Source organism: Microtus oregoni, unplaced genomic scaffold (assembly GCF_018167655.1).
Source record: "Microtus oregoni isolate MIOR12 unplaced genomic scaffold, Mior012 000003F_ref0000135, whole genome shotgun sequence".
Classification (NCBI taxonomy): Eukaryota; Metazoa; Chordata; class Mammalia; order Rodentia; family Cricetidae; genus Microtus; species Microtus oregoni.
This window is the reverse complement of record NW_024543062.1, coordinates 67,749,148-67,776,730: the sequence shown is the minus strand read 5'-3', so window position 1 is coordinate 67,776,730 and position 27,583 is coordinate 67,749,148.

Below are 27,583 nucleotides of genomic sequence, written 5' to 3'. Positions count from 1 at the left end.
TTTACCACTGAGTAATGCTCCATTGTGTGACTGTACCAGATTTTTTTTATCTAGTCTTCGTTGTGGGGCATCTAGATTGTTTCCAGATTCTGACTATTACAAATAATGATGCTATGAACATAACTGAGCAACTGTCTTTGTGGTATGATTGTGCATCCTTTGGGTATATATACAGTAGTAGTATTGTTGGGTCTTGAGGTAGATCGTTTCCCAAATCTGAGAAACCATCATACTGATTTCCAAAATGGCTGTACAAGTTTGCACTCCCACCAGCAGGTGAGGAGTGCTCTCCTTACTCCACATCTTCTTCAGCATAAGTTGTCATCAGTGTTTTTGATCTTAGCCATTCTGACAGGTGTAAGCTGCTACCTCATATTTGTTTTGATTTGCATTTTCCTGATGACTAAGGACATTGTTCAATTCCTTAAATGTCTTTCTGCCATTTGAGATTCTTCTGTTGAGAATTCTCTGTTTAGGATCTGCACCCCATTTTTAAGTTGGATTATTTTGTATTTTGATGTCTAGTTTCTTGAGGTCTTTATGTATTTTGGAGAAATGCCCTTTGTCAGATGTGGGGTTGGTGAAGATCTTTTCCCATTATGTAGTTAGTCTGATGTATTGTCTTATTGACAGTGTCATTTGCCTTATAGAAACTTTGCCTTACAGAAGTTTTAGGAGGTACCATTTATTAATCGTTGCTGTCAGTGTCTGTGCTACTGGTGTTATATTAGGAAGTGGTCTCCTGTGCCCACGAATCCAAGGGTACTTCCCACTTTCTCTTTTATCAGGTCCAGTGTAAACTGAATTTATATTGAGGTCTTTGATCCATTTGGACTTGAATTTTGTGCATGGGATAAATATGGATTTATTTGCATTCTTCTACATGTTGATTCGACATGTCGACATCCAGTTATGCCAGCACTATTTGTTGAAGATGCTTTCTTTTTTTCCTGTTGTACAATTTTGGCTTCTTAGTCAAAAATCAGGTGCTCATAGGTGGAGACACTTTCTTAAGATATTACATTAGTCAGTCAGTCTTTGTATGAACTTGGATGAGCTCTTCAGATAGGGTCTGAGAAGAACATGAAGACAGGCATTGAGGTTGTGTCTGAGAAGTGGAACCTTCAATCCACACAAGAATATGCGGAGACAAAAAAAATTCTAGATAGTCATCAACAAACTGAGAGAGGAAAACCTCCATGGCAAAAAATAAAGAGTAAATGATTCAACCAGTTCACAAGGAGAGGTGTGGGGAATGCATAAAGGAGGTTAGGGAAAGGGGGTACAGGGTGTAACATGCCAATCCAAGGTATTTGGCTATACTGACTCACAGTCATCAGACACAAACTCCATCCTTGCCTCCAGAAATGTAACCTTGCACACCAAGAGTGCCTATGCTTCACTAATGACTACAGTTTTGCTCTGGACCGTAGTCCCCTGCCACACTCTTCTGCCTCATTTCCTCTTAGCAATAGACTACTTGCTCACCTTCTCCACAACTAACTCTAACTTTGCCACTGCTTACACAGAACACCCCTCTTATCTCCTGCTCCCCACTTCCATTGTTCACATGTTTGTCTATCTGTTCACCTTGGGCTGGTTTGATTGAGAATGACCCCCATAAGTCCTGGCATTTATGTGCTTGGTTCCCATGAAGAGTGCTACTTGAGGAGGTTCAGTGGGTATGGCCTTGCTGGAGGAAGTATGACACTGAGGGCTGACTTTGAGAGTCTGAAGATTCCAGACATATGTTCTTCTTGCTTCCTGTTAGTAGTTCCAGATATAAGTACTTAGCTCTCAACTTCCAGTTCTAGTAGCGGTGCCTGACTATTGCCACCCTTGTCCCTCATGACAACAGAGACCTACCCCTCTGGACTCCAAAGTCCTAAATAAATTCTTCCTTCTACAAATTGCTTTGGTTATAGTGTTTTATCATAGCAATAGAAAAGTAACAACCCTCTGTAGTTAACTCCTAGTCTCTCTAGTCTCTCTGGCATTGCCTCCTTAAAAGTCTCCCTGAAATATGCTTTAATATGGTACAGTAATTAAAATACTTGTTGCATTTTTCAAGGATTACAGACTTTTAAAATACAAAAAGAAAAGAGGTTTTTACCACCATTTTGCTGAATTTTAATACAATTTCACCCACCATGATCAATGGAATACCTGAATGTGTGAAAACTATGCAAGTATGGCTTGGTTTAGGTGATCGTGACACAGAGGGGCAGCCTGGGTCAGAGTGTAAAGGTCTCATTAAGCATTCAAGGCCAATTCTCCAGCTTTGTTTAGACAAATGCAAGTCTGTGCCATAGAAACCTTAGAGTTTGGAGAATTATTCCAAACCATTATGTGGTTCCTCCTTCCAGGAACAACAAAAGTTATCAATAAAAAAATTAAACAAAATAATCAGGTCAAAGTAGAGATCTAGACAACTTAGTATCCAACTTTGACTGCCTCAGAGCCCAAGAGGCCTGAGTGAACAGGGACTTGTATGCTCTGTGAACTCCCTTTACCCTGCTATTCTTCACTCTCTGTGCCAAGAACCTGGGTAGCGATTAACTTACAAGTGATTGATCCAGATGCGCGGCAGTGGGCCGGCTCTCCAAAAACACCAGGTGAAATAGCAGCCTTCCAGACACACACAGCTGGACGTGTTTCACGTCTGGATCATCCAAGTCTACTGCATGCCCTTCCAGCAGCTGAGGGTGGACTGGAGCTAATCCAGTAGGAAGAAGAGCCGAACTGTGCCGGCTGCTGACTGTGGAACGTGCTTCCTTGGCCTCCCAGTCCATCTCCTTCTCAGATCTTTGTGGTTTGTTTGCCTTTTCAGCTGTGTTAGTGGTTAAAATGCTGATGGGAAAATAATGTGTCCAACATGGGCAAATCCTTCAGACTTGTAAGTCTACTGAGGGTTATTCCGCTGGCGCCCAAATATTAGCTGCTTGAATAACTATCGTGCCGTCACCACCTAGACTAGGCTTTGCAACCGTGGGAGACATCTGTGAGGTCTTTCTTCTCTTTTTTAATCCTTTTCTACCTGCTCAGAAAGGCTAAATTTAGAAGTGTTCTACTGTCTACTTCACATATAACTACAGCTACCAGGTGACCCATAAGATAAAGACTTATAAAAGCATGCTTCTTTTTTAGCAAACTAACTTAAAGATTTGTCAGAAATGCAAGCATCTTAAGTGTTCTCAGTGAGATGACATCCAGGCTATAATTGAAAGAAATCTGTTCTCTCTGCAACTGGCCAGGACTGGGGTTATGAAAAGGAATCTACTTGCTTTCAGTTCCTCCCTTACAGTAGCAATCCATTTTACTAAATATTTTATTGCTTTTTATAGTTTAACTATCTAACCATTTCTGTCCTCCTACTTGCTTGCCCTCCCTAACACCCCTAAGACTTTCCGATGCTGCCTCTTTCTGATCTCTGCACCCAGGCTTGCAGCACCCCATGAAAGCTTGGTTCTAATTTGGAAGCTGAAGCTCAGGTGGCTGCCCTGTTGCTGTGAAACGAACAGTTACAGAAACCAAGCAGGGATCGTTCAGTTTGTACAGTGACCTTGCTGCGTGCTGGGAGCCAACTCTAAAGCCTTTCAGGATTGTTCCTTTCGTTTGCATAGGGTTAAAATGATCTGAAATCTAACAGTTCTCCATCTCCAGAGATGTGGAGTTCATTTTCATGTTGGAAGCTTTTTATGTAAGTATTTCTAATTTTGTATACATATAAGTATATATATATATATAACATAAACTTTATATGTGTAAAATAAACTGTGTGTATGTATATAAAGTTAGAAAATTATATCTAATTGGTACACAAATAAATAAAAAGCAAACATAAAAAATATAAAATTTGCAGACTTTAGCAATAACACCACAACTCTAGAAATGTATGTTACTTATGAGTATGAGACCTGAGCAATGGCTGCTCCCTCATGCCTCAGTTTGGGTTTGACTCTCCATTGATCCGTTTGTCTTTTTCTGGATCCTTCTGTTCTTTTTTTTTAACTCAACTGCCTATCTCAAATGCTAATTCTACTCTTTAAAAATATATTTGCTAGTTCATTGAGAATTTCATACGGTATGTTTTAATCAGACTCAATCACAACTCCCCACCTTTAATTTTCTCAAGATATAACCCTGCCTCTGGAAACCTGCTTATCATGTTTTTAACATACCTTTAACATAAGTGTTACTGATATCTTCCAATTTCTGTCCAGCAACACAACCACTTTTATTATGATATGATATAATGTCTCATTCTATCTCAGAGCAGTTGACTTCTTGCCATAGACTTGGTTCTACCAACTACTTCCTCTTACTTGATTGAGATTCCTGAGACTGAAGGTAACAACATACTTTTTCTGATGCACCACATGTGGTAGTCTGTTTTCTGTTGCCAATAGTAAATACCACAGGCTGGAAAACTGACAAAGAAGGAGGGTTATTTTTGTTCCTGATCTGTAGGTTCAAGGCTAGGAGATGCGATCTAGTGAAGGCTTCTTTTCTGTTATAGAACCAAGGTACTGCTGGCCATCACAAGTGTGAGGAGGGAACCCTATAAATACTTCTATTTTTATATTGACCAATGCTAAATCATGATTGACTGTTTATATTCTTAGAAACTATAAAATCTTTAAGGAGAAGAACTCTACAGTTCAGCCTCTCTTGCTTTATACTATTATTGTTTCTGACACCCACAGAAGTATATTTAATGACTCCAGCAATTTTTAAACATTCCAGTAATGCATTGCACAACCCACCTTTAAGACAAAGAAGCTTAGAACTTCTATAGAGTAGAAAATATGGAATAATCAAATGAACATTTGATTTCTATTTGTTCCTCAGTCAAACTCCAGATCATCCACAGGTTTTAGTTGCTGTGATTCTCACCTTAAATACTATGTACAAAATTAAATATCATCTGCATTTCAATGCTTTATTATCATTCTACTTACATCTCTTTTAGGAAAGAATAAAGCTTTGTAGTCTGATTTTATATATTACACACCCCATATTTTACTTTCTTATCATTGCAGAGCTGGGCACTGTGTACAATGCGCAAGCATTAGTCCATGGAACTGCATTTCCTGTGCTCCTGCCATTGGTTTCTATTTGTATTTGACACAGAGTCTTATTATGTAGTTCAGGCTGTCCTTGAACTTATCCTCCTGAGTCTTCTGCTCCACAACATACAAACTTTTGATTAGCTTTTGTAAGACTGTTCCATAATAAAATGTCTTTGGTGGATTTATAGTGAACTAAGGAGAATAGCAAATGCATTTGAATAACTATTTAGAATTTCACTAGCCAACTTGTTTACATTTTGTCCCATTTAAATGCATATTATTCTCCTTATGAACATTCATGAAAATGATATGGTGACTAAGAAGGAAATGAATATGAAATAAATACATTAGGATAAAGCAGATGATTGTTTATAAATTAAATTCTCTAATGAAAATAATTTTGTTTTGACCCTCTGTTTTCCCTAAATCTGACTCAAGGAGAGTAATTTTTAGAATTCTTATATTACAGTAAGGTCATACACACTGGAAGGAGAATTTGTTCCTGAAAATCAGAAATGTGTTCCAGGCAAAAGTAAATGAAAAATGACAGTTTCGATCCTTAGTGCTCTCCAAGGGAATTCATAATTCATGGGCTCAGTGCTTTAAGCTAAACTTAAGAATCAAGGACAAAGGAGGAGAACTTTAAGGGTTAATGTGCCAAAGAAGAAGTGTGTGTGTGTGTGTGTGTGTGTGTGTGTGTGTGTGTAAGGGGTGTCATTCTTATTGCCCTAAACTCATCTGAGGAGTTTCTTGTTGCCCATGAGTAATGATGGATTTGCTGGACTATTCCATCCTGACAAAGGACAATCAAAATCTTGAAAGCCCCTAGAGTAAATCGCACACATCTTTTAAATCCACCAATGTTAACTGGACACATCACAAACACTCAATTAAGCTATAGGATTACTTAATTATTTCTGTCTGTTGAGACAATGCTAGGGAGAGAAGGGGTTATGCTTTTCTGCCTCAAAAGATTTTCCTCAGAATTTAGAGCTCCATTTTTATTCTTTTACTGAAAGAAAAAAAATCAAAGGCTAGAGATGGAGGAGCCAGCCGCAAGAATTCTTAAGGTTTCTTTGAACTGTTTTTATCAGTTCAGCAGTAAATTGGAGTAGCCCCCCCACTGTGATCTATCCATAACCTCAGCATTGACTCATCTTGGGATCCTCACAGCTCTGGTAACTTGCAGTGTCAGAGAACCTAGATCAAGGACGTTTAAAAGCCTCTCCATCAAATGTGAAGAGGGCAACTACCTTAGAGACTCTGGCTTTGATTTTGACAGTGAAGAAATTATTTTTGGCTTCGGTTTCAAGGAAAACTAAAAAGTTAAAAGTGACAAAGAGGGTGATAGGATATAAACATTTAAAAACATTTAGAAGTTACAAAATTGCCGCTTGGCAGGGCTGTCTTCCCTTTTACAATAGTGGGAGACATTCTGTAGGATGCCAAGTGGGCTCTGAAACAATGTATTCTTACTATTAACGTGTCATCCTGGAATGTCGGCTCTGACGCACCCCACATTGATTCTTCTTGTTGACCCAGGCTTCCATGCCTGCAAAGCAATCTAACATGCACAGCAAGGCTAGCATCGGGAACAAGATTTTCAGATATTCTATCCAAGATGGAAGAAAAAAAAAGTCTCCCAAGACATGAGTGAAAAACAGCAGCAGCCTGGCGCTTCTCTACTGCAACTCCCTCAAACAGCAGAAGGGAGGCCATCCGGGAGCAACAGGAGCCAAGGGGGCGCAAAGGACTTGAGAGACTGAGGCAAATGCCAGGAAAAATAGAAGCTCAGGATACTGCTTTGTGTTTTATAGGGTCATAAAAAGCTTTATACTGGAAAGTTCAAAGCCTTTAGCAGACATTTCATTAGTCCTCCCTTGGGCCCCTGAGGTAGACAGGTGGCAAGTATAATTATTGTCATTTTTATGAATGGGGAAAAAATGAGACGTGGAAGATTAAGTAACACATTCAAAAGTCTATTTAATCACATGCACAGAAGATGCTGCTCGGCCCCCTCTCTTTGGCTTCCTTAGATGCCTTATGACCTCTTGTTGATCTTCTACCATGCTTTTCTTCAAAACAACAGCCTCCAAAGATCTTGTTCATGCTTAGGATATGATGTTTCTGAGACATCACTAAAGATCAGACAGGAGCTAAGAAACAAAACAAAACAAGGTCCTGGCTTGCGGTCCACACACCCAAATCATTCCTTTAACACTACCTACATAAACCTGTACCAAATTCGTTCTATTTTTCGAAAATTGCTCAGTTGGCTTTCTTAGTGGCATACTTCCTCTAAAGGTCTTCTTGAGTTCACATCACGCGGGCACTCATAATCTATAGGTTGAAGTGGATTCCCCACAACACTGCTAACTGTCTCCAGAAAGATGAGTCACATGACTCTGTGCAGTGCCAGAAAAGGTCTGACATCCCCTTCCCCTGACAGCTGGCAGGCCACCACCAAGCAGGGATGCTGGAACTGCTTGCTGGCACGGCACCTCTCTGTCCTGAAAAGACATCTCTGCTTGGCATCTCTTCCAGTTGAAACATTAAAAAAAATTATAAAAACAAAAAGCCAAATGGTAATAGCAAGCAAATGGGAAAAATGCTGAAAATTACTAGAGAAGGGGAAAGTTTTCAACTTCTAAGAAGATATTAGAAAGTGGAAACATTACAAAATGTGGTTTTTGCCAATGGTGTTGTCCAAAACGCAACTGAATTTCTTATAGAAATAATAATCATCTAATCTGTGCATGAGTAAATGATGACATAAGACTGTGGACCAAAGTAAGCAATGTTAAGAGTCCTTGACTATTTTTTATTTTATGTTAGGCTTTCCACTGCATGGCTTTGTATAATTCCATGCTCACCTCACTGGGTATATTCATTTGTGAGTCTTATATGATTTGATTTGTTATTGTGAGACTAAAATGAAACATACCACTTTTCCGTGCCTCTTCCTTGTATAAGCATAAATGAATAGCCAAGTTGAATATAAGAAGGGTGTTGAGAATTAAAAAAAAACAAAACTTTTGAGCAGTTTGTGATCTACCACATGAAGTGTATTAGGGGAACAATATCATGTAGCCAAATGCCTACCTCTCTATACGTGCTAAAATTTCAGAGCTGAAACCTAAATGCTTGGTTCCATCATGAGTATAACTCAGTGGCGTTTTCACTACCCAGGAATATGGAGTTCATTTCCTTATCTGGCCATGCAAACGCACAGAATGGAAGACATTACACAGAAGGCTTGCTCTCAGTTTCATCCCATATGCTATTAGTTGCTCTCGTATCAAAATATAACCATAGTTTTGTGTGTAAAAGCCAGATTCTTCCTTTGTCTTTTGATATGGCAAAATAAATGCAGATTTCTAAACACTCAGACTTTAATGCTGGTTTTAGTCTGTTAGAATGGCTGTAGAATATATGATATTGATTTATTAATAATTTCCACATGGTAAAAAAAACCCTTCACATCTTTCAACTGTTACAACTAGTTGTTGGACTGAAATACATTTTGACCATTGAGGCCTAATTTCTCTGAATAAGAACATGCTCACATTTTACGGCTTGAGAATTCACAGTGCTTTGGAGTTCCCGTTTTCTTGAAGAAAATGTATTTCCCCTGTGGAAGAGAAATTCAGCACTTATACACAAAGCAGCAATGAAATAAATGGAAAATTCTACTGTAAAAAGATGTATTAAAATCAAGTTTCCTGGTCTGATAGTGAATAGCACCCGTTTCTCTGCTTCATAATCTCCCCTAGTACTTTCTTTTTTCTAACCAACTGCCTGTCAAGGTTCTTACGCACTAGGAAACAGCATATTATCAATGTTAACACACGATTCATAGCATAATGTGTGTTAGATTTGTACCACCCCTTCTATTATTTATGATAAACGAGGTTTATTTCATGAATGTCTCAACTGAGAAACATCACAGAGGGATGACAGAGACGTTTCATTTTTAAGTCAAGCAAATATTGTGAAGGCGGCATTTTTATTTTCTTTTTGTGCTTTCCTTTCTTTCTGACCTTGCAAACCACACAGCCTTGGAAGTCATTACTGACACCCCACGGGATCTTTCTTTATAAGAAAGGCTACTTTTTGTAATTTTATCCACCATGGAACTCGTCATCAACGCCAGCGTGCTCAGTTGTTCAGTGTGCTTCTCCTGAGTCCTACCCTGCTCCCACCACAGGTTTGCTTTGCTGTTTAATTCCAGTGTTAACTTTGAGCCAAAACTAAAAATGACCCAAAACAGAATGGGAGATATGTTATTTTTATTATATGTTATCGGCAAAATAATTCCTATAAAACTTTGTTGGGGGAAATCATGCAGTATTTAAATGTCTGTGGAAAATAAGCCAAAGGTTGAAGGAAATGGAAGAGACAGCTATTCAATGTCTTTGTCTACATCAGTGCTTCTCAACCTGTGGGTTTTAACCCCTTTGGGGGTTAAAGGACCCTTTCACAGGGATAAACTAAGACCATCAGAAAACACAGATATTTATATTACAATTCATAACAGTAGCAAAATTACAGTTATGAAGTAGCAACAAAAATAATTTTATGGTTGGGATCACCACAGCCCGAGGAACTATCTTAAAGGGTCACAGCATTAGGAAAGTTGACAACCACTGACCTAAATGTATCTCCACTTCTTGGTTCAGAGGTGACATTCAGAAATGTCAGTATCACATGCACATTCCTAGGTTTCTGAGTCCATGCTGGTATGACTTGGATCCATTGTTTCCCAAGGCCTGGCAAGGGAGCTCGAGTAGATAAAGGTACTTGCTGTCAATCCCAAAGATCTGAGTTCTATCGCTGGAGCCCACTTGGAAGAAAGAGCGAATCAACTTTCAAAAGTTGTGCCTTAACTTCCAAAACTGCTCCATGGCATAGGAGGGCCACATCCCCCTAATAATCAATAAGTAAATATAATATTGGTAAGGTGATCTCAAACCCCAGCGGAAGGTGAACGTGCCATCATATGCTGAACCGCAACAGAATTCGACTTTTCCAAATCAAGCTAGTTCGTACCAGTATATCTGCTGAGTCAGAATCTTTGTCTCTATTCGGTAACCGTTAGCTATAGATGATTTTTAAGGAAACATATGGATCACTACTCAATATGAAAAAATGTTAGGATAAAATTTCAATTTCACTTCTGTACATTTCCAGCGCATATTTTATTTTAGGCTTCATGACAGGCATGAAACACCAGCACATGCGTGTCATAAGCAGCTCTTCTAGGCCACCGGCTGTTTACATTGGTGTGCCCTGTTTTCATTTGTACCTTGAGTGGGGGTGATAAATATTAATTATGTAATGCCATGGGGTCCCAGCACTGAAAGGGGGGAGTAAACACTGAGACTTACCCTTAGCCAAGATGCTATTTGCAATTGATTCCTCTTGGCAAAGGGAAATTGTTGTTTTCCAAAAGAGTGGGACTGGGCATATCAGTTACACTCCAGTGCAGGCCCCACGCCTGGGAGTAGTCAGTCAACACAAAACAAACTCAGTGGTTTGCTATGGCTTTGTTAGGTTCGGTGCTTGTTTGCTTTGATTTCCATTTTTGTGTTTTGTTCCATTTTAAGAGAGAGAGAGATCACTCAGAGTTGGGTGGGTAGGGTGGTCAGGAAGGTTCTGGGAGACATTGGAATATAGGAAAATCCAGTCAAAATATATTGCATGAAAAAGTGAAATAAAAAATATTAAAATCATATTTAATAATGTCATTTCTGTCAGGCTCAAAGGAAATTTCATTGACCCCAAATTCTGGCAATTAGAGTAAAGCCAGCATTCCTCAAGAAGTTGTGAAGCAAGTTAGTTCTCCTCTACCAAAGGAGCCTTTCCCCCCTATCACAGAGAGAAGGGATAAATGGCTCCCTGCGGTGCCTGTTAGCACACCACAGCCCATGTTGGCTTCCAGGCTTTTTCAGCAGCACAAGCCTGTTCCTAGGTTTCAGAGTCCATGCTGGTGTGACTCTTCTCAATCTTCCTTTACCCTAAACGTCTCCAGCTCAAGGGCTTCCCTCTGTCCAGCTAGTCATTTCTTCTCCAAACCTTTGTCTCTTAGCTAAGCTCCCTCTCTTTTGTCTTCCTCTCTTAGTTCTCTCTCTTGCCCCTGCTTGGTTTCTTTTGCTTGGATTCTCTGTGTCTCCATTTCTTGCTCTGTCTCTCTCTCTCTTCACTCATGGCCAAGCCCAGTCTGCTGGCCATGTTCTGTCTACTACTACTATTACGACTTCTTCTTCTTCTTCTTCTTCTTCTTCTTCTTCTTCTTCTTCTTCTTCTCTCTCTCTCTCTCTCTCTCTCTCTCTCTCTCTCTCTCCCTCTCTCTGCTCTGGACTCTTCCAGATGTCTCTGGCAGTTTTTGCCCTCATACCTTCCCCTCAACCATTTCTGGAGTGGTCATGCCATCAGTTTAGACAATCTCAACATTTTTTTTAAGAGAGCAGGGAATTTCAGAATGACACCCACTGATTTCTATGATGAAACTCTTTGAAAAATAAGTTCCCCACTACTTTAAAATTTTTAAAGGGTAGAGTCTTTTTTTTTTATCAAGTGACAGTTTTATATGCTCTGCTTGCAGGGGAGAAGAACTTCATTTTTTATTTGATATTGAGAAGTACATATGTCAGCTGAGTGGGATTTTTTTTTCACCTTTTGACTGTATTATTAAAGGGTGCTGAGAAGGGCTTTCAAGTGGGTCCTGTGTGTCTGATGTACAACAGATTTTGATATAAAAGCAGGATTTGGTATCTGGATATCTTTGATCTAAGATTATCCCAAGGAATAATAATTGTGCTCATAAACAAGCGGCAGCTTAAAGATGGGCAAACCGATAGAAAAAATAATTCCTGCCATCAAGTATCTAAGTCAGTTCCTAAAGAGAAATACATTATTTAAGTGTGAAAATATTCCACTTTTTCTCTTGTGCCAGTGTTTTTCTCACATCTGTCAGCACTAGAATCTTTAGCATACTAGAAAATTCTATTCTGTCAGTCTGAAATCCCACAGGAAAGAATGCAGGGGACCTAAGGAGCACTAAACTTATAACAGTAGATGTGCGAATTTTGATAGGCGTTCAAACATTTTGTTGATTGACCACATCAACTCGGAGCTGTGAGTTTGGCCAATTGCAATTGAGTTCAAACAACTTGCATGAGATCATTGTATGCAAATCTCGGGGGAGAGGGGGGTTAGGTCTTAACCCTAGAGGTAAAGCCCTTTTTGGCTGGGTCTCTGGTTAGTTTTCGGTAATTATGGACAGGCTCTGGGATTCTGTCCAGCAGCCCTCCAAAAAGAGAATCAGATGCATTTTGCCTCGCAGCCAGCACTGTAGTTACCTTGGATCTGAAGTCAGTAGGTTTATGTTTATACAAAACACCTGGAAACTCTGAACCACTTCTTGCTTCTTCCTCCACCATTAAGTGTTGGTCCTGAGGTTGCACAGTAAAGGGCTGGTGAAGGTATGGGCCCTGAGAGGAACTTCTCCTGGGAACTGCATTTATAGGCATGGGAGCTAAACATGCCTGAAGGGTAGAAATGCCTCAATCAGCTGCAAACAATTAGGGGTCTTGGACCTGAAGGTTGTCGATGTTCTATAATTCCAGGCTTCAGGGAGCTTGTAAAACTGTACTCCTAAGTGCTGCAAGCTCACACCTTCCTCATCAATTAGTTAGCAATCTTCAGAGGAAAACTTATGGGACCCTCAGCGCAAAGTTCTGATTTGTACGTGCAATGTTTCTTGGGTAAAACCCAAAGATGCTTGCTCTAGCTTTTAATCCTAATGCAAGCCCATAAAGATGAGGTGGTTACGAATGTACGGTGACCTGGCTCTCCTTTTATGAAAGATCTCTGTGTAAGACAGGGAGCAGGTTTCTTGTGGCCATGTGCTCACTCTGTGTTGGAGCTAATCACCAACACACAAGCGCAGTTGTTCAGCAGCAACCATGGCAGCAGATTCTCTGATAACGTTGTATAACACTGAATTTTGCCTGCCTAAAATCAAAGAAGAAATTGGTATGGAAGAATTAATGAATGTAGTAAATCTCAATGATGGCTTGGATTAACCTACAGCGTTCTTGAAGAATTAGTTCTTAATGAAGTAGAGATCAAGAATCTAGGTGATGCAGATGAAAGTCTAAAGAAAGCAAGCTTTAGCGTCACAGACGGTCATTAACCCAGCACTTTTCAAAACGCCAAGATGCCTCTAAAGAAAGCAGGGCCCGCTGGCAGTGCCTTTCATTTCTCAGGGTTTAAAAGTAATTACATGGTCTCCAGCTAAAGAGTGTTCTGTCCTTTGGAAGCAGTCTGCCTTCAAGAACATGAATATCTCCCCCACTCCACCAGATATCTGGAAAGGCATAAATGTTTGGGGAACATTCTCATCAGAAATAAATCCCTGACTATCATAAAAATATCATGAGCTCGGTCAAGTCAGGATCAATAGCGGCTGCCTAGGGCCAAATAGATTAATCAAAACCACAGAGCCTTCCTCCTCCACTTCTGGAGTGAGCCGCTTCCATTTCAGTAGAATTTGAACAATTAGTCTGAACTGTGAAGACATCTACATGGTAGTTTTTTTTTTTTAATACTGAAAAATAATCTTTTTGTGCATCCTTTCAAGAGATGACCCGCTTGTTTTGGCTTGTTTTTGCCCACGTGCTTACGGTTATTTTAATCCATGTATTACCTCTCTCTGCCGTTCTTCAACTAAATTATTTAGTGGATGCACCGAGCTGAGCCTTTGTTTGTTCTCTAATGCTTTTCTGATGGGCTTTCTCTCCACAGACGACTTTTTAAAAGCCGTATTTTTGTGTGTGTGTGTGCGCCTCTTTTAGATAAATCCTGATACAAGCAGGTGCGGGTACAGCTGGAGTCAGCTGGAGACATTCCCTGTTCACCTGCAGAAGAACCAACCTCAGTATTAACTCCACACTTCCCAGTGTACATGCCGATGCTTAAGTGACAGCGGCATTGATAGCAATGGTGTCTGTGATTCTTCTCTCCTGTCCCTTCTCTTTAATTAGCTTTATAGAAAGTTGCCCAATGGGAGAGAAGTCCCAAAATGGGCCAGGAGATGTGAGAGACATCTTTGTGTGGCTCTTCTGGGTTCCAAGATGCTCCTCTGCTGAGGGCCACTATGGGCTTGCAGCCATTGCTTGGGTGCGGATAACAATTCTCAGACCATTAATCGTGATTATGAAAGAGGTCTCCACCATTAAGGGGATGCTCCTATTCCTGGAGCTTGGTAGTTCTGGGAATCTGATATTTGCCACACCCATACTGAACAATTGTAAAACCACTTTTAAAATTGATTTTACCACTCTACCCTAAATGTAGTAGGAGCTGCGGGCCGCTGAGTCCCGCCACTCAGCTCCTGGCCACCTGGCTAGCTTATGTCCCAAAATAATTACATGGAAACTGTGTTCTTTTAGACACTGCTTGGCCCATTAGCTCTAACCTCTTTCTGGCTAGCTCTCACATCTAGATTAACCCATTTTTAATAATCTGTGTACCACCACAGGTGGTAGCTTACTGGTATCCTAACCTGCGTCTGTGTTGGGTGGGAGAATCATGGCAACTGACTGACTCGGCTTCTTTCTCCCAGCATTCTGTTTTGTCTACTCCACCCATCTAATTTTCTGTCCTATTAAAGGGCCAAGGCAGTCTCTTTATTTAACCAATGAAATTAACACAAAACAGAAGACTCTCCCCCATTACCTAAAACTGTATCCTAGGATCCCATCCAATCAAAAATCCATAGATCTGGAAGTCACAAACAGTGCTCTCCTTGAACTGTCTACTTGACATCCTATTCTGTACTGTGTAAAGCTGAATGATAGCTTGCTGTCTATCTCAAGTGTGTGCTGTCCTTTTGATGGTTCACTCAACTCTCCAAAGGGAAGAGACTAAACCTCTAGCTGTACCTGCCTAGGATTCCAGGAACTCTGGTGCTCTCTTGATGTCTCAGATGTGACTCCATTAATCTACGTAGTCAGATCATGAGATTGCTTTTTTCAGGCTTATAGCCATTAGATAAATTTTGCTGTGGAATATAAATGCTGAGATTGTATTCAGGAAACTGTTCACAGAGTGGTGTTCTCGGCAGAGTCAAGTCTCTGGCTTCTTTGTGGGGAGTTGGTGTTTATTACAGAACCAGATAATCCTATTCCCTGCCCTTCTGTTTGTTGCTCTCGGAGCTGTAGTTTTCAGATTATCTGTGCTCTGTTACTTTCTGATTTTACAATGTAACTGTAACCATTTTTATTTAAGACACCTGGCATAAATTTAGGTCACCTTTAAAATTACTGCTGCTGTAGCAGAAAGGGAGAGGATATACAGTCTACAGTGGGTTTCATGTGCCTTCCTTGTCTCCTACACAACCACTTGATGGTTTCCTAATCCTCAGAACTTCACATAACCTATTTTTGAATACTTACTTACAGGAATGCAAAAGAGAGAGAGCCTAAGATTTATGGCAGACACATTCTTCTGGATGTCTGTGTTAACCTAGTCATGAGTTTCCAGAACAACTGAGAAAATAAGTAAGTATGTGATATTCATAGAACCATTATCCATCAGTCAAATAACATACTGGTTGAGATCTTTTGATAAGTCAGACCTACACTGGGTGCTGAGGAGACTACAGACCTGGACTGATATGGGTAGACTTATCTGCCTGAAGGGTGGAAGGTTCCCTGGAATAAGACAAACCAGTTGAGTCAGAGAAATAGAAGGTGTGAGAGGGAGGGAGCTATGGAGAAAGGAAGAAATTCTAGTCAGAGGAGGAAATGGAGAATCTCAGTGAGATGAATGATCACAGCATGCCTCAGAACGAGCAAACTACAATGAAAATTCTATTTATTGATGGCTTATTATGGCCCAGGCTTTTCTGTAATCAGATTGACATTGATATTCAATCACTTAAAATTCAGAACGCTGGTAATAGATGATATACATAGAGAGAGATGTTGATAGACAATTCATATACTTCATGTAATGCTCTTACAATTATCTCATTTCACAAGTAATAAGGCTAGGAACTAAAGATCCTAAGAATGCTGCCTAGACCTACCACACAGTCCATGTGCATTTTCTTTTAACCTAAATCATATTCCTAACTCATCTGAAGGTAAAGGAACAGAGTTTCTTCAGAGGCAGTCACTCTAATTTAAAATTCCTCACTGTTCTAAGAGTGACTAAGATGAAACACATTCCACAGCAAAAAAAAAAAAAACCTCAACAAATAATAACTTTTTCATATATAACCTTTAGGTCTGGTTTGAAGCAAGTTAATCCTTAACTGAAGTAGGACTTTCCAAGTACGTTTAGCTTTGATCTGCCAATGGCCTCTTCCACATACATCCTGTACACAGAAACACCAAGGTCCACAGCTTGTATGGCACGTACCACATAGGGGGAAAAGATAAAAATAATTATAGGGACACTAAAGGAACAGGGAAACGTGGTAAGTGAGTTTCCTAGGCTGAATTAGGAAATCGAGAGCTGACATGATAAAGAATGCCTAAAATTCCAGGCTACAGAAGGAGATGCTGTATCAAAAACAAACAAAAAGTAACAACAAAATTTTACGTTGCGCAGCGGGTGAATTTAGAGATAGCTGGCAGCCCTTATAGTCTGCCTCTTTTCTAGTTTACTGGGCCTGTTTTATAAGAACAAAATGTTCTAAAACAAACGAAGAACACCTTTACTCCTGAGTGTCTCATTTTTTATACTTACGTGGGAGTTTCATTTTAAATATATATTGTACCATTTATGTAGAACAAAAATTCTGAGGCCATCCTTAACTTCTCCTCTTTGTCCTACATCTGTAACAATTACTCTATGACTAAGTCTGGCTTTCTCCACTCTCCATTGCCTCTCTGGGCTGGTACTGCAGTGACAGACTGATGACTGTTGCAAACCCTCATCTTGCAGACCCGTGTCTGTTACCTGCCCTCTGCACAGCTCTCAGCCTGTAGGCCCCCTCTATCCACTGCTCTCAAACCTTCAGACTAATAAGTTAGTGGATATCATTCCTATATTGTGTCCTAAGCCTCTATCCCACTTACCTGGTCCCCTCTGTGACACTGACCTCATTACATTCTTCTTTCTCACAGAGGAGAATATTCCACGTGGACTCGCTCATTCAACCCTCCTAATCTCCGGCATGACCAAACCTCCGGGCTTCTGAGATTCCTCTTCCTAATGCTCAGTGCTTTCTATAAGAGATCCCATAACTGACTGCATTGCTTTTCCACAAATCTCCCCATGTCAGAGATATCTTCCTGACTTCATCTCTCATCTAACAGACACTTATTCACTGATTTTGTTCTATCACCTTTTCCTATTGATATTTTTCTTTAAAATTCTCATCACTACCATCACCTTATTTCATATTTATTTATGCTCTACCTCCCCTCAAGGGGATGTTGTCCATGAGGATAGCATATCAGACCTTTTGTTGTTTGATGTTTGCTTTAAACAATGCCCACAATGGACCGGATATTTAATGTTAGTGGATTTTGCAAATTGTAGGTTTAACTTACAAATGTTTAATCTGCAAAAGTGACCAAATGTTTTGTAATCATTGGAAAACACCAGCCTAAAGAAAATGTGTATAATATCTTACACGAACTAATACAAATGTGTAAGATAATACTGAAATATAAAATGGAAAAATGAAAATTGTTCTTTAAGAATGGCACAAGTGATGGAGAAGCTTTGTTAACCAATTATCTTCAAAGGTGGGACCAAGTTAGGGTGTGGCTTTCTAGGACCTGGAGAAAAACTGGTGCACAGCCCAGGTGCGCTCTCTCTCTCTCTCTCTCTCTCTCTCGTTCCCTTGCAACACAGCTGAGCTTGGACATCTCATTCCTGTTTTGTGAGTTTTTTTCCCCTTATAATAAATGCATACATAATTGTTTATCTTTTAGTTAGCCTGGTTATTTCCTGAATCAAGCTAACTTCTACAGTTGGCACTCAGAATCGTGGGGCTCAGGACTCTGGTGGCTCTTGACAGCTGTCATCAGGCTCTATGCCATTCATTTGAGTATAGAATTCCCGCACAGCAGCCCTGAGTAGCCATTAGCAGCAGTCCTTCATGTTTTCTCCTGAAACGTCTCATCTACCCGTGACAGCGTGGCTGGCTTCTGGGTCCAGTACGGAATGCAGGTTTCCCTCCATTCTTGCTTTCTTTGTGCTCATGTGACTGTGGACCAATCAGGAACTTCCATGGAGTGCACAGTCTGTGTTTTACACTAAATAACTGTTTTTAATCTGAGCATATCTTTCAGCATTTAATGCTAAAATCAGATTAAAACTGACCACAAAGCTACAAGTGCACCACAACACCTATTGGCAGGTAGCTGTTATTGCACCTACTTCAGCTCAAACTCAGCCACAGGTAAGATTTATAATTTAAAATATAGATTATAAATTTATAATTTATAAGGGCAAGATTATGGACAATTTAAATGCCGCAGCCTGGATAGCGAAGACAGGCGGAGGGTGCCAGGATTGAGACACGGAGGCTTCTTTTTAGGTTGAAGAATAGCAACCTTTATTTTGCCCAGCAACCTTTTATACCTCTACTTTTTCTGTGGAAACCCACTGGCCAGAAAGAACACAAACATCCTTGTCAATTACAGACCACAAGGAAGTTTCGTTGTCAGTCAGGGGGAGTGAGGGCAGCTGGATCACAACATTAAAAATCCAGGAATTCAATAGCTTTTTTTACTTATACCATGTATGATGTTATGCAAGGTTTATGTGAATTTTCCTCCTACATCACTCTATTTGATTCTGAGGATTAGTTTTGTCCTTCATATTTTCTCCTTCAAAGCATGGTTTTATAATAGGGCCAAGAATGAGGCACTTTTAGAAATGATACAGTCTTTACAGACTTATAATGATCAACTAAAAAGGAAATTCAGCACTCTGGAGAAGGATACAACCAATCTGACAAACAAAACCCAGTCAGTGACAGAGGGTGCTGAGACATTGTCTGAGACAATGAGTACTGTTGAATGTATTAATTGGACTCTGTCGAAAGGTTGTAAAACACAGACTGTGCACGCCATGGAAGTTCCTGATTGGTCCACAGTCACATGAGCACAAAGAAAGCAAGAATGGAGGGAAGCCTGCATCCCGTACTGGACCCAGAAGCCAGCCACGCTGTCACGGGTAGATGAGACGTTTAAGGAGAAAACATGAAGGACTGCTGCTAATGGCTACTCAGGGCTGCTGTGCGGGAATTCTATACTCAAATGAATGACATGGAGCCTGATGACAGGAAGATAATATGCATGCTATAAAAATAATGTCCGAGGATGAGACATTATCTTTACTGGACAGACTTCACACCTTAGAATCATCAATGAGGGCATTAGAACACAACACTGGACAAGAGATGAAGACTTTACAAATGGCAGTGGTAAAAAAGATTTGCAAAGATTGAGGAATTTATTGATTTTGATGGCCAGGGACAAAAAGTACAAAGACAAACTGTAACCTTATCAGTATAAATCAAACTCCAAAATAGCTTACCCAGAGTTGTACCTGCCTTTCAGGTGATATCATCAGAAAGAGCATCTGGCACCAAATACCAAAGGTAGCCAAAGAATATACATGTAATACCCATACATATGACTCATCTGAAGGAAATTAAACAAATAATTGTATCTTATGGAATACATTCGTCCTTCATTAGGGAAATGGTCAAAACATGGGCTTTAAGCAACAAAGCAATGCCACAAGACTAGAATCAGTTAATCTCAGTGGTCCTAGAAAATGTACCCCAGTTGCTTTGGAATTGTTAGTAGAGAGAAAAAGTGAAAATTTTAGAGAAAGAGAGAAAAGCAAAAGGACTTGAGATTTCCCAAGATCAATTTCTGAGCAAGGGACTTTATTCTGATCCTCAGGATCAGGCTCTTTACAATGAACACACCTTATCCCTATATATCACAGCAGCTTTAAATGCTTGGGACAGGATTCAGGAATTAAGAATAGAATTGAATCATATATTAGGGTTAAACAGGGTCAGAGAGAACCATTTAGTGACTTTTTACAAAGATTAGCTGAGGCTGTACAGACAGTAGTAACAGACCCAGAAGCTAGATGTGTAGTGATTAAATCTTTGGCTTTTGAGAATGCTAACTTAGAATGCAAAAGGATTCTTGGACTTTTAAAGGTCAGATCAACACTAAATGGATGAATGGCTCTTGCATACAATGAATGTTGGGACAATTGACTATAGTACTGAAGCTTGGATAGGAGAAGCAATTTCCAATGGTATGAGGAGACATCAAAATACCAAATGTTTTAATTGTGGTAAAAATAGGACACCTGAGAAGAGATCATAGACAAGGAATTCCTAGGAATACTATATCCTCTGGGAATGGCAAGAATAGGAGGACTCAAACTTCAGGTATATGTAGGAGGTGTGGCAAAGGCTGACATTGGACCAATAAATGTAGGTCAACAAAAGATAGACAAGGCAACCCAATACCATTGAGAAAATCCTTGGGGGGTCCTTTTGCAGGCCCCCATGATGAACATGGTCCAATCATTCCCAGTTACTGCGGAAAATGTGTTTCACCAGGAAAATTAAAAACTCCAGTGCCTACTGTAAAATACCATACTGGTCTGGATGATGGAATAGATGTGGAGGATGGATCAAACACTCCAGCAGGACACAGGAAACATATATCCTGGACGACTTCTATAAAATATCAAAGACCAAAGCTAAGAGTGTGTATAAATGGCATATTTATTGAAGGCAAACTAGATACAGGTGCGAATGTAGGTATCATTACCACAAAATCTTGGCAACTGAATTGGCCTCTTCAAGAGGTAGATGGTCAGTTCCTAGGACTCAGAACCCTATCTCAAGTGAAACAGAGCATGAGATGGATCAAATACATAGGACCAGAAGGACAGAGAGGGAGGCTGAGACCATATATAACTAATAATGCACTGAATTTGTGGGGTCATGACCTATTGCAGCAATGGAATAGCCAAATTAACATTCCTGCAGCTGCCAAAACTTACTTTTCTGGGTAAGATATTAGAAGATACTATAGACAAAGGTCACCAGCCATTCAGGCTGTACAAGAACACAAACCAACTGACAAACCTTCAGAGTTACTAACAGCCCTACCTTTAAAGTGGTTAACTGAAAAACAAATATGGGTTAAACAGTGGCCTCTAACAGAAGAAAAGCTGCAGGATTTTGAACAGCTGTTTCAAGAACAACTAGATGACCACCATATTGAAGACTCTACCAGCCCTTGGAATTCTCTTGTATTTGTTGTTAAAAAGAAATCTTGAAAATGAAAAATAGTAGCAGATATTAGAGCTATTAAAAAGGTTATTCAACCTATGGTCCCTCTACAGTCTGGAATTTCTCTGCGATTTTTGTTACCAAAGGGATGGCCTCTTATAGTTATTGATTTAAAGGACTGTTTCTTCACTATACCTTTACAAGAAAAGGATAGAGAAAAATTTGCCTTCACAGTGCCTACTTATAATAATTCTCAGCCTACTAGGAGGTATCAATGGACCATCCTTGAGCCAATACTTTATCAGTTAACCATTGGAAATCATATGTAAGCAATTTCCTAAGTCTATAATCTACCTTTACATGTATGACATTTTGTTATTTGATTCAATTGCAGATACTTCAGAAAAAAAATGTTTGAAGAACTAAAGAAAGTTTTGCCTAAAGGGGATTACAAATTGCTGCTAAAAAAATTTAAGGAGGAGATTCTGTTAATTACCTAGGTTACAGAATAAGTTTACAGAAAATTAGAACACAAAAGGCACAAATTAGGAGACAACAATTGTGGACTCTTAATGAGTTTTAAATATTGTTAGGGGCTATTTCCAGTCTATGACCAGCTGTTAGGATAACATCTGATCTAATAATTCGTTTAAACAAAACCTTAGATGGTGATGAAGACTTGAATAGTCCTAGAGAAATAAAAGCTGAAGTGGGAAAGGAATTGACAGTTGTTGAGGAGAAATTACAAGAGGCACATGTGAATACAGTAAATTCAAATCTTAATTGTATTCTAGTCATATTGCCTTCCAGAATTTCTCTTACAGGAATTTTAATGTAGAGGGATGATATTATCTTAGAATAGTTTGTTTTTAACCACATAAACCAAGTAAAACATTAAAAACTTATGTGAGAAAAGTCTCTGAATTAATTATAAAAGATAAATTGAGCTTTGTCAATTAGCAGGTTTAAATCAAGCAGATATTATAGTACCTTTTACCACTGATGAAATAAAAAAGTTATGGGAAGACAATAAACCATGGCAAAGAGGTTGTGCTAATTTTTTGGAAGAAATTGATAGCAATTATCCCAAAAGCGATAGACTTAACCTTATAAAGAGAACTTCTTGGATTCTTCCCTGAATTGTGTGTGATGCATCAATAACTGGAGCAAGCCCATACATTTTATACTGATGCTAATAAATCAGGGGAGGCAGGTTACAAATCAGAAGAATTAAGTAAGGTGGAATAAAGCTCTTATAATTCTGTTCACAAGACAAAATTATATGCTATTCTTATAGTACTAAGGGATTTTACAGAACCTCTCAATATAGTTACTGATTAACAATATGCAGAAAGAGTTGTCTTTCATATTGAAACCACTGAATTTAAGCCAGGTGGTACAAAATTTACTTCATTATTCATTCAGGTGCAAGACATAATCAGGAATAGGCTTTGTCTTATAGACATAACCCACATCTAATCTCATATGGGTCTGCCAGGTCCTCTAGCACAAGGTAATGAAGAAATTGATCAATTACTGATTGGAAGTGTGTTGCAGGCCTCAGAATTTCATAAAAAAAATCATGTCAGTACCAAAGGTTTAAAGAAAGAGCTTCCTATTACATGACAACAAGCTAAGGAGATTATAAAGAGATGTCCTACTTGTTTTTTAAATAACCAAACACTGTTGCCTGTAGGGAGTAATCCAAAGGGTACTCAAAGGAATGAAATCTGGCAGATGGATGTGTTCCACTTTATGGAATTTGGAAAAATAATATATGTGCACCACACTACAAACACTTATTCATGTTTTCAATGGGCAACTGCCTTGAGCTCAGAAAAGGCTGACTCAGTAATCATGCATTTATTAGAAGTTATGGCCATCATGGGTATTGCTGCACAAATAAAGGTAGACAATGGTCCAGCATATGTGTCTAAGAAAATGAAATGGTTTCTTTTTACTTATTATAATATAAAGCATATTATAGGTATACCAAATAATCCTACAGGTCAGGCATTTATAGAAAGGTCAGATCGAACTATAAAGGATATGCTAAATAAACAGAAAGAGATGGAAAATACACCCAGAAATAGATTGCAATAATGCTTTATTAACCTTGAATTTTCTTAACACTAAGAAGAAAGGAACAACAGCAGTATAGAGACATTGAATAATAGAAAAAACATCTGAATTAAATCAGCCTGTATATTTCAAAGATGTGTTGGCCTCACAATGGAAACCAGTAGATGTGCTATCTTGGGGAAGAGATTTTGCTCTTGTTTCCACAGGAGAAAAAAAAAACTATGAATACTATCAAAATTAATACAGACTTGCTTTGCAAAAGAAAAACCTCTTGAGAAAAAGAAATGACAGCTCATCCAAAATGGTAACAACCATACAGGTGGTAAAAAAATCATATAAGGTTGGAGCAGGGTTCTGCTCATGTCTTTACAAGAAAACACACATCTTCAAAAATTCAAGAAACCCTGGATGTTTGGATGCCGACAGAGGGTAAAATATCTATCCAATAAGGATCATTAAGAAAAAGGAATATAACTTATGAGGACAGGTGATCAACACACACACACATGGCTTTGGAGTTGGACAAAGGCTCTAAATACAAGCTTGTTGTTAAAAGAAACATTCAAAGTTTCTGTCTCATGGAGGAGTGATCTGGTATGAGACAGAAGACTTTAGGAAAAATTTACTTTCTCCATGTCTATTTTGTTTATATTGTTTATATTTATACATTTTGTTTATATTTATACATTCTTCATTGAATGTATGTCTATATGAATAGTGTTTAAGTTTTCCACAATGAACTGCAAAGTTTCCTACAGATCCTTTCCCTGCAGTAATCTTTGAAGTTTTCATGAAGAAGATAGGGCACCCCAGCAACAACTCCACCTGGTTGAGATGACATCACAATGCTGATAGCACTGCTATAACACAAGTTTTGGGATACCAGCTGCTGACATGGTGCACCTTCTTATGATGTTCTGGCCAGAGCTTTTAAAAAAATACTATTAACTGCTCAGAAATTGTTTTCAACTATTCTAGACAGTAATCTTGAAACTTAACCAACACTTTACATTTGCAGAATGCCATAAAGAGAACATCGCCGCCATGACAGCAGGAAGCAATTCTAGAGGACAACGTTCCCTCTCCCAAAAAAGTTTGTCCTCAGGGTTAGTAACACTGTTTAGGGGTTGTTGATTATTACTTGTATCAGGTAGAGGGTTGGGGTGGAAACTATGTAGGTTCAGAGATAAAAAAGAAAAGAGATAATAATAGTGGGTAATAAAGTGAATACTTGAGAGTTATTATTTATGGATAATTTACATTGGTATAATTTTTTGTATATTGATACAAGCTCAAATTATATTTGTTATTTCTGTTTACAATATTTGTCCACCTATGCAAAGTTATTCTGTCAGATTGTATACATGCATGTTTCTACCTCTGTTTAGGACATTTTGTGTATTGATACAACTTTTAGGATATATTTTCATATTGCATTGTATATTATTCTTACCACTGATCAAGATACTTATACATTGTTTATATTTTTAGGTCATTGTCCTAATTTGATGCACATTTGTTTACAGATTATTTAATATTCTGACATGAAGTCTCAGTCCTTAAGCTATACATATATTGAATATTATTGGTAAATAGTTGTTCATGTTTGGTATACATATAGTCAGATTAACTAGGTTCTTTAAATACAAAGAGATTATATTCTGTCCAAATTTTCAATCACTTCAAGGATCTGTAAACCATAGCATTTAAATAACTTAGGGTTCTATTGACATGAGACATGATTGCTCCTGACAGCACCAATCTATTTTCAAGAGAATATTGAGCACAAAAGATACTCCACTCAGAGTTTGTTTTTTTCTTGGCACAATTGGCCTTTGGGTAAAGAATTGCCCATGCCTCAACCACATGGTATCTAGACTGAATAAGCAGGACACAAGGAAAAGGACGGTCAAACCTTGCCAAGACAGGGTAAGACAGTCCTGAAAAATTCTCTGCCACTAAATATGGCCTGTCAGTTTACACTAGGCCTTAGCCAAAGTAGGTTGCTTCAACATTGCATATGAGACTTTGAGTGATTGCTCAGGTAGCCAATTGTCTCTGTCATGTACTGCTCAAGTCAAGTAATATTGTCTCCCTTCTCAGGCCTTCGATGGGGTTGAAGATTAGATAGTCATAGTTACCTTCCAGTTATGATTTAGCCAAGCCTATTTCCACTGCATGATGTAGACTTTTTGGAATAGAATGTTTATTAAAACATTTATCATGTGTTCCTTGCTTAATATTGTTTATGATGTTTATAATTTTATACTTGATATCTGTTTCTATTGTTTATAATTTTGTATTGGGTTTTGATCGCTCTTGTTTAGACAAAAGGGGGAGGTGATGGAGAAGCTTTGTTAGCCAATTATCTTCAAGAGGTGGGACCAAGTTAGGGAGTGGCTCTTTGGGACCCAGAGAAAAACAGGCTTGGACATCTCGTTCCTGTTTTGTGAGTTTTTCCCATTATAGCAAATACAAATTATAGTTGTTTATCTTTTAGCTAGCCTGGTTATTCCTGAATCAAGCTAACTTCTACACACAAGTGTGCTGAGTCCTATGTTTTGATCCCCTGATTGTCTTCTGCTGTTACAAGGAGTTTCCTTGGTGTTAACCCTGTCAGACGATCGCTATATAATGGTTGTTATAAAAGGAAATATCCAGATCATGATTTCCTATCTTTAAGCTCTTCAGCCTGGCTCTCCCCTCCTATATCTTTGGTGTCAGATATATGAGGCTATGGGAATGTCTAGAAAATGCTGAGTTTGTATAGGTTTAATTGCCTTATTTCCGTCTGTCTCTGTCACATGCACTCCTGATCCCACTGGAACAGCTTTGCGATAATACTGAAAATACATTTTGCCCTATACCCCACTGACAGTTTTACTTAAAGGATCCAAACACAAAGCAAAGGACCAACTTTTAAAAAAAAGCTTTGAGATGTTTTGCTTACTCTATGAAGGGGGGCACTCGTGGGGTTATACTTCAAGGCTGTCTGCACTACAACATAGGGTAACTTCTGTTTTGCTCATAGTTAATCCACCGGCTATAATTGGAATATAAATATGGGACTCAACTCACTTTTGTCTCAAGCCTAATTGAGAAAGAGCAAGCTGAGCACATTTGGTAGCCGCAGAGAGGCTCCAAATTTGTGGTCCGCATGGAACTCACACTTCAAGCATGCAAGCACGTCAGGGTATTTTATCTTTGACAAGCAATGCTTTCCAGAGAGATGCCTAGCTGTAGCAAGTCAGTGTGGTCATGAACCATGGTGTCATTTCTGGCAAGAACTTTCAAGCCTGTTTAACGTTACCATCAATTGCCATAATGCACTTTGACACTGTTTGGGATGTTACACGAGGTAATCCAACCTCTCTCATGTCAAAATTGAATCATGGAGTACTACCTTAGGAACCAAAAATTTCAACTACAATTTTGTTCTACTTCACCCATGCTTTGGTCCTGTGCTTTGGTCCTGTATGACAACACAATCAGTGTTATGAGGAATATTGCTTAGATATTTCCAGACCCATCATATATTTTAAATGGATTTTGAGAGTGATACAAGCCATTGCTTTAAAATGGATTTTCTTACATTTCTTGTACGAGTGAAGTGCTTTATGTGCCAATGGTTCCTGTGGACACAGGTATCATCAGTGAAACTGAATATTTTAAAGGTTTACTTTTATTATTTTAAAATTATATGTATATGTGTGTCTGTATGTAGGCATGTGCACATGAGTACATGTGTCTGGAGGATCCAGAAGAGAGTGCCAGATCTCTTGAGCTGCCCTACGTTTATCCCAGGAACCGAATTTTGATACTCTGCAAGAGCAGGATGTGCTCTCAACTCTTTAGCCCCAACTAAAAGATTGTAGAAAGAATTTTTTGCATGTATTCATTGTGCGTGTCTATTCATGTGGCTGTGCACATGCCCTAGGGCCCAGATGAGGGGCTCAGAAGATAACTTGCAAGCATCAGTTCCCTCCTCCCATCATGAGGGTCCCAAGTTATCAAGCTCCGATTTTCTGGCTTGGTGGCAAATCTCATTAGCCAAGCAGGAAAAAAAACAAGTTTAATTGAGCATTGTCTTAGTGTCTTTTCCATTTCTGTGATAAAAATACCATGA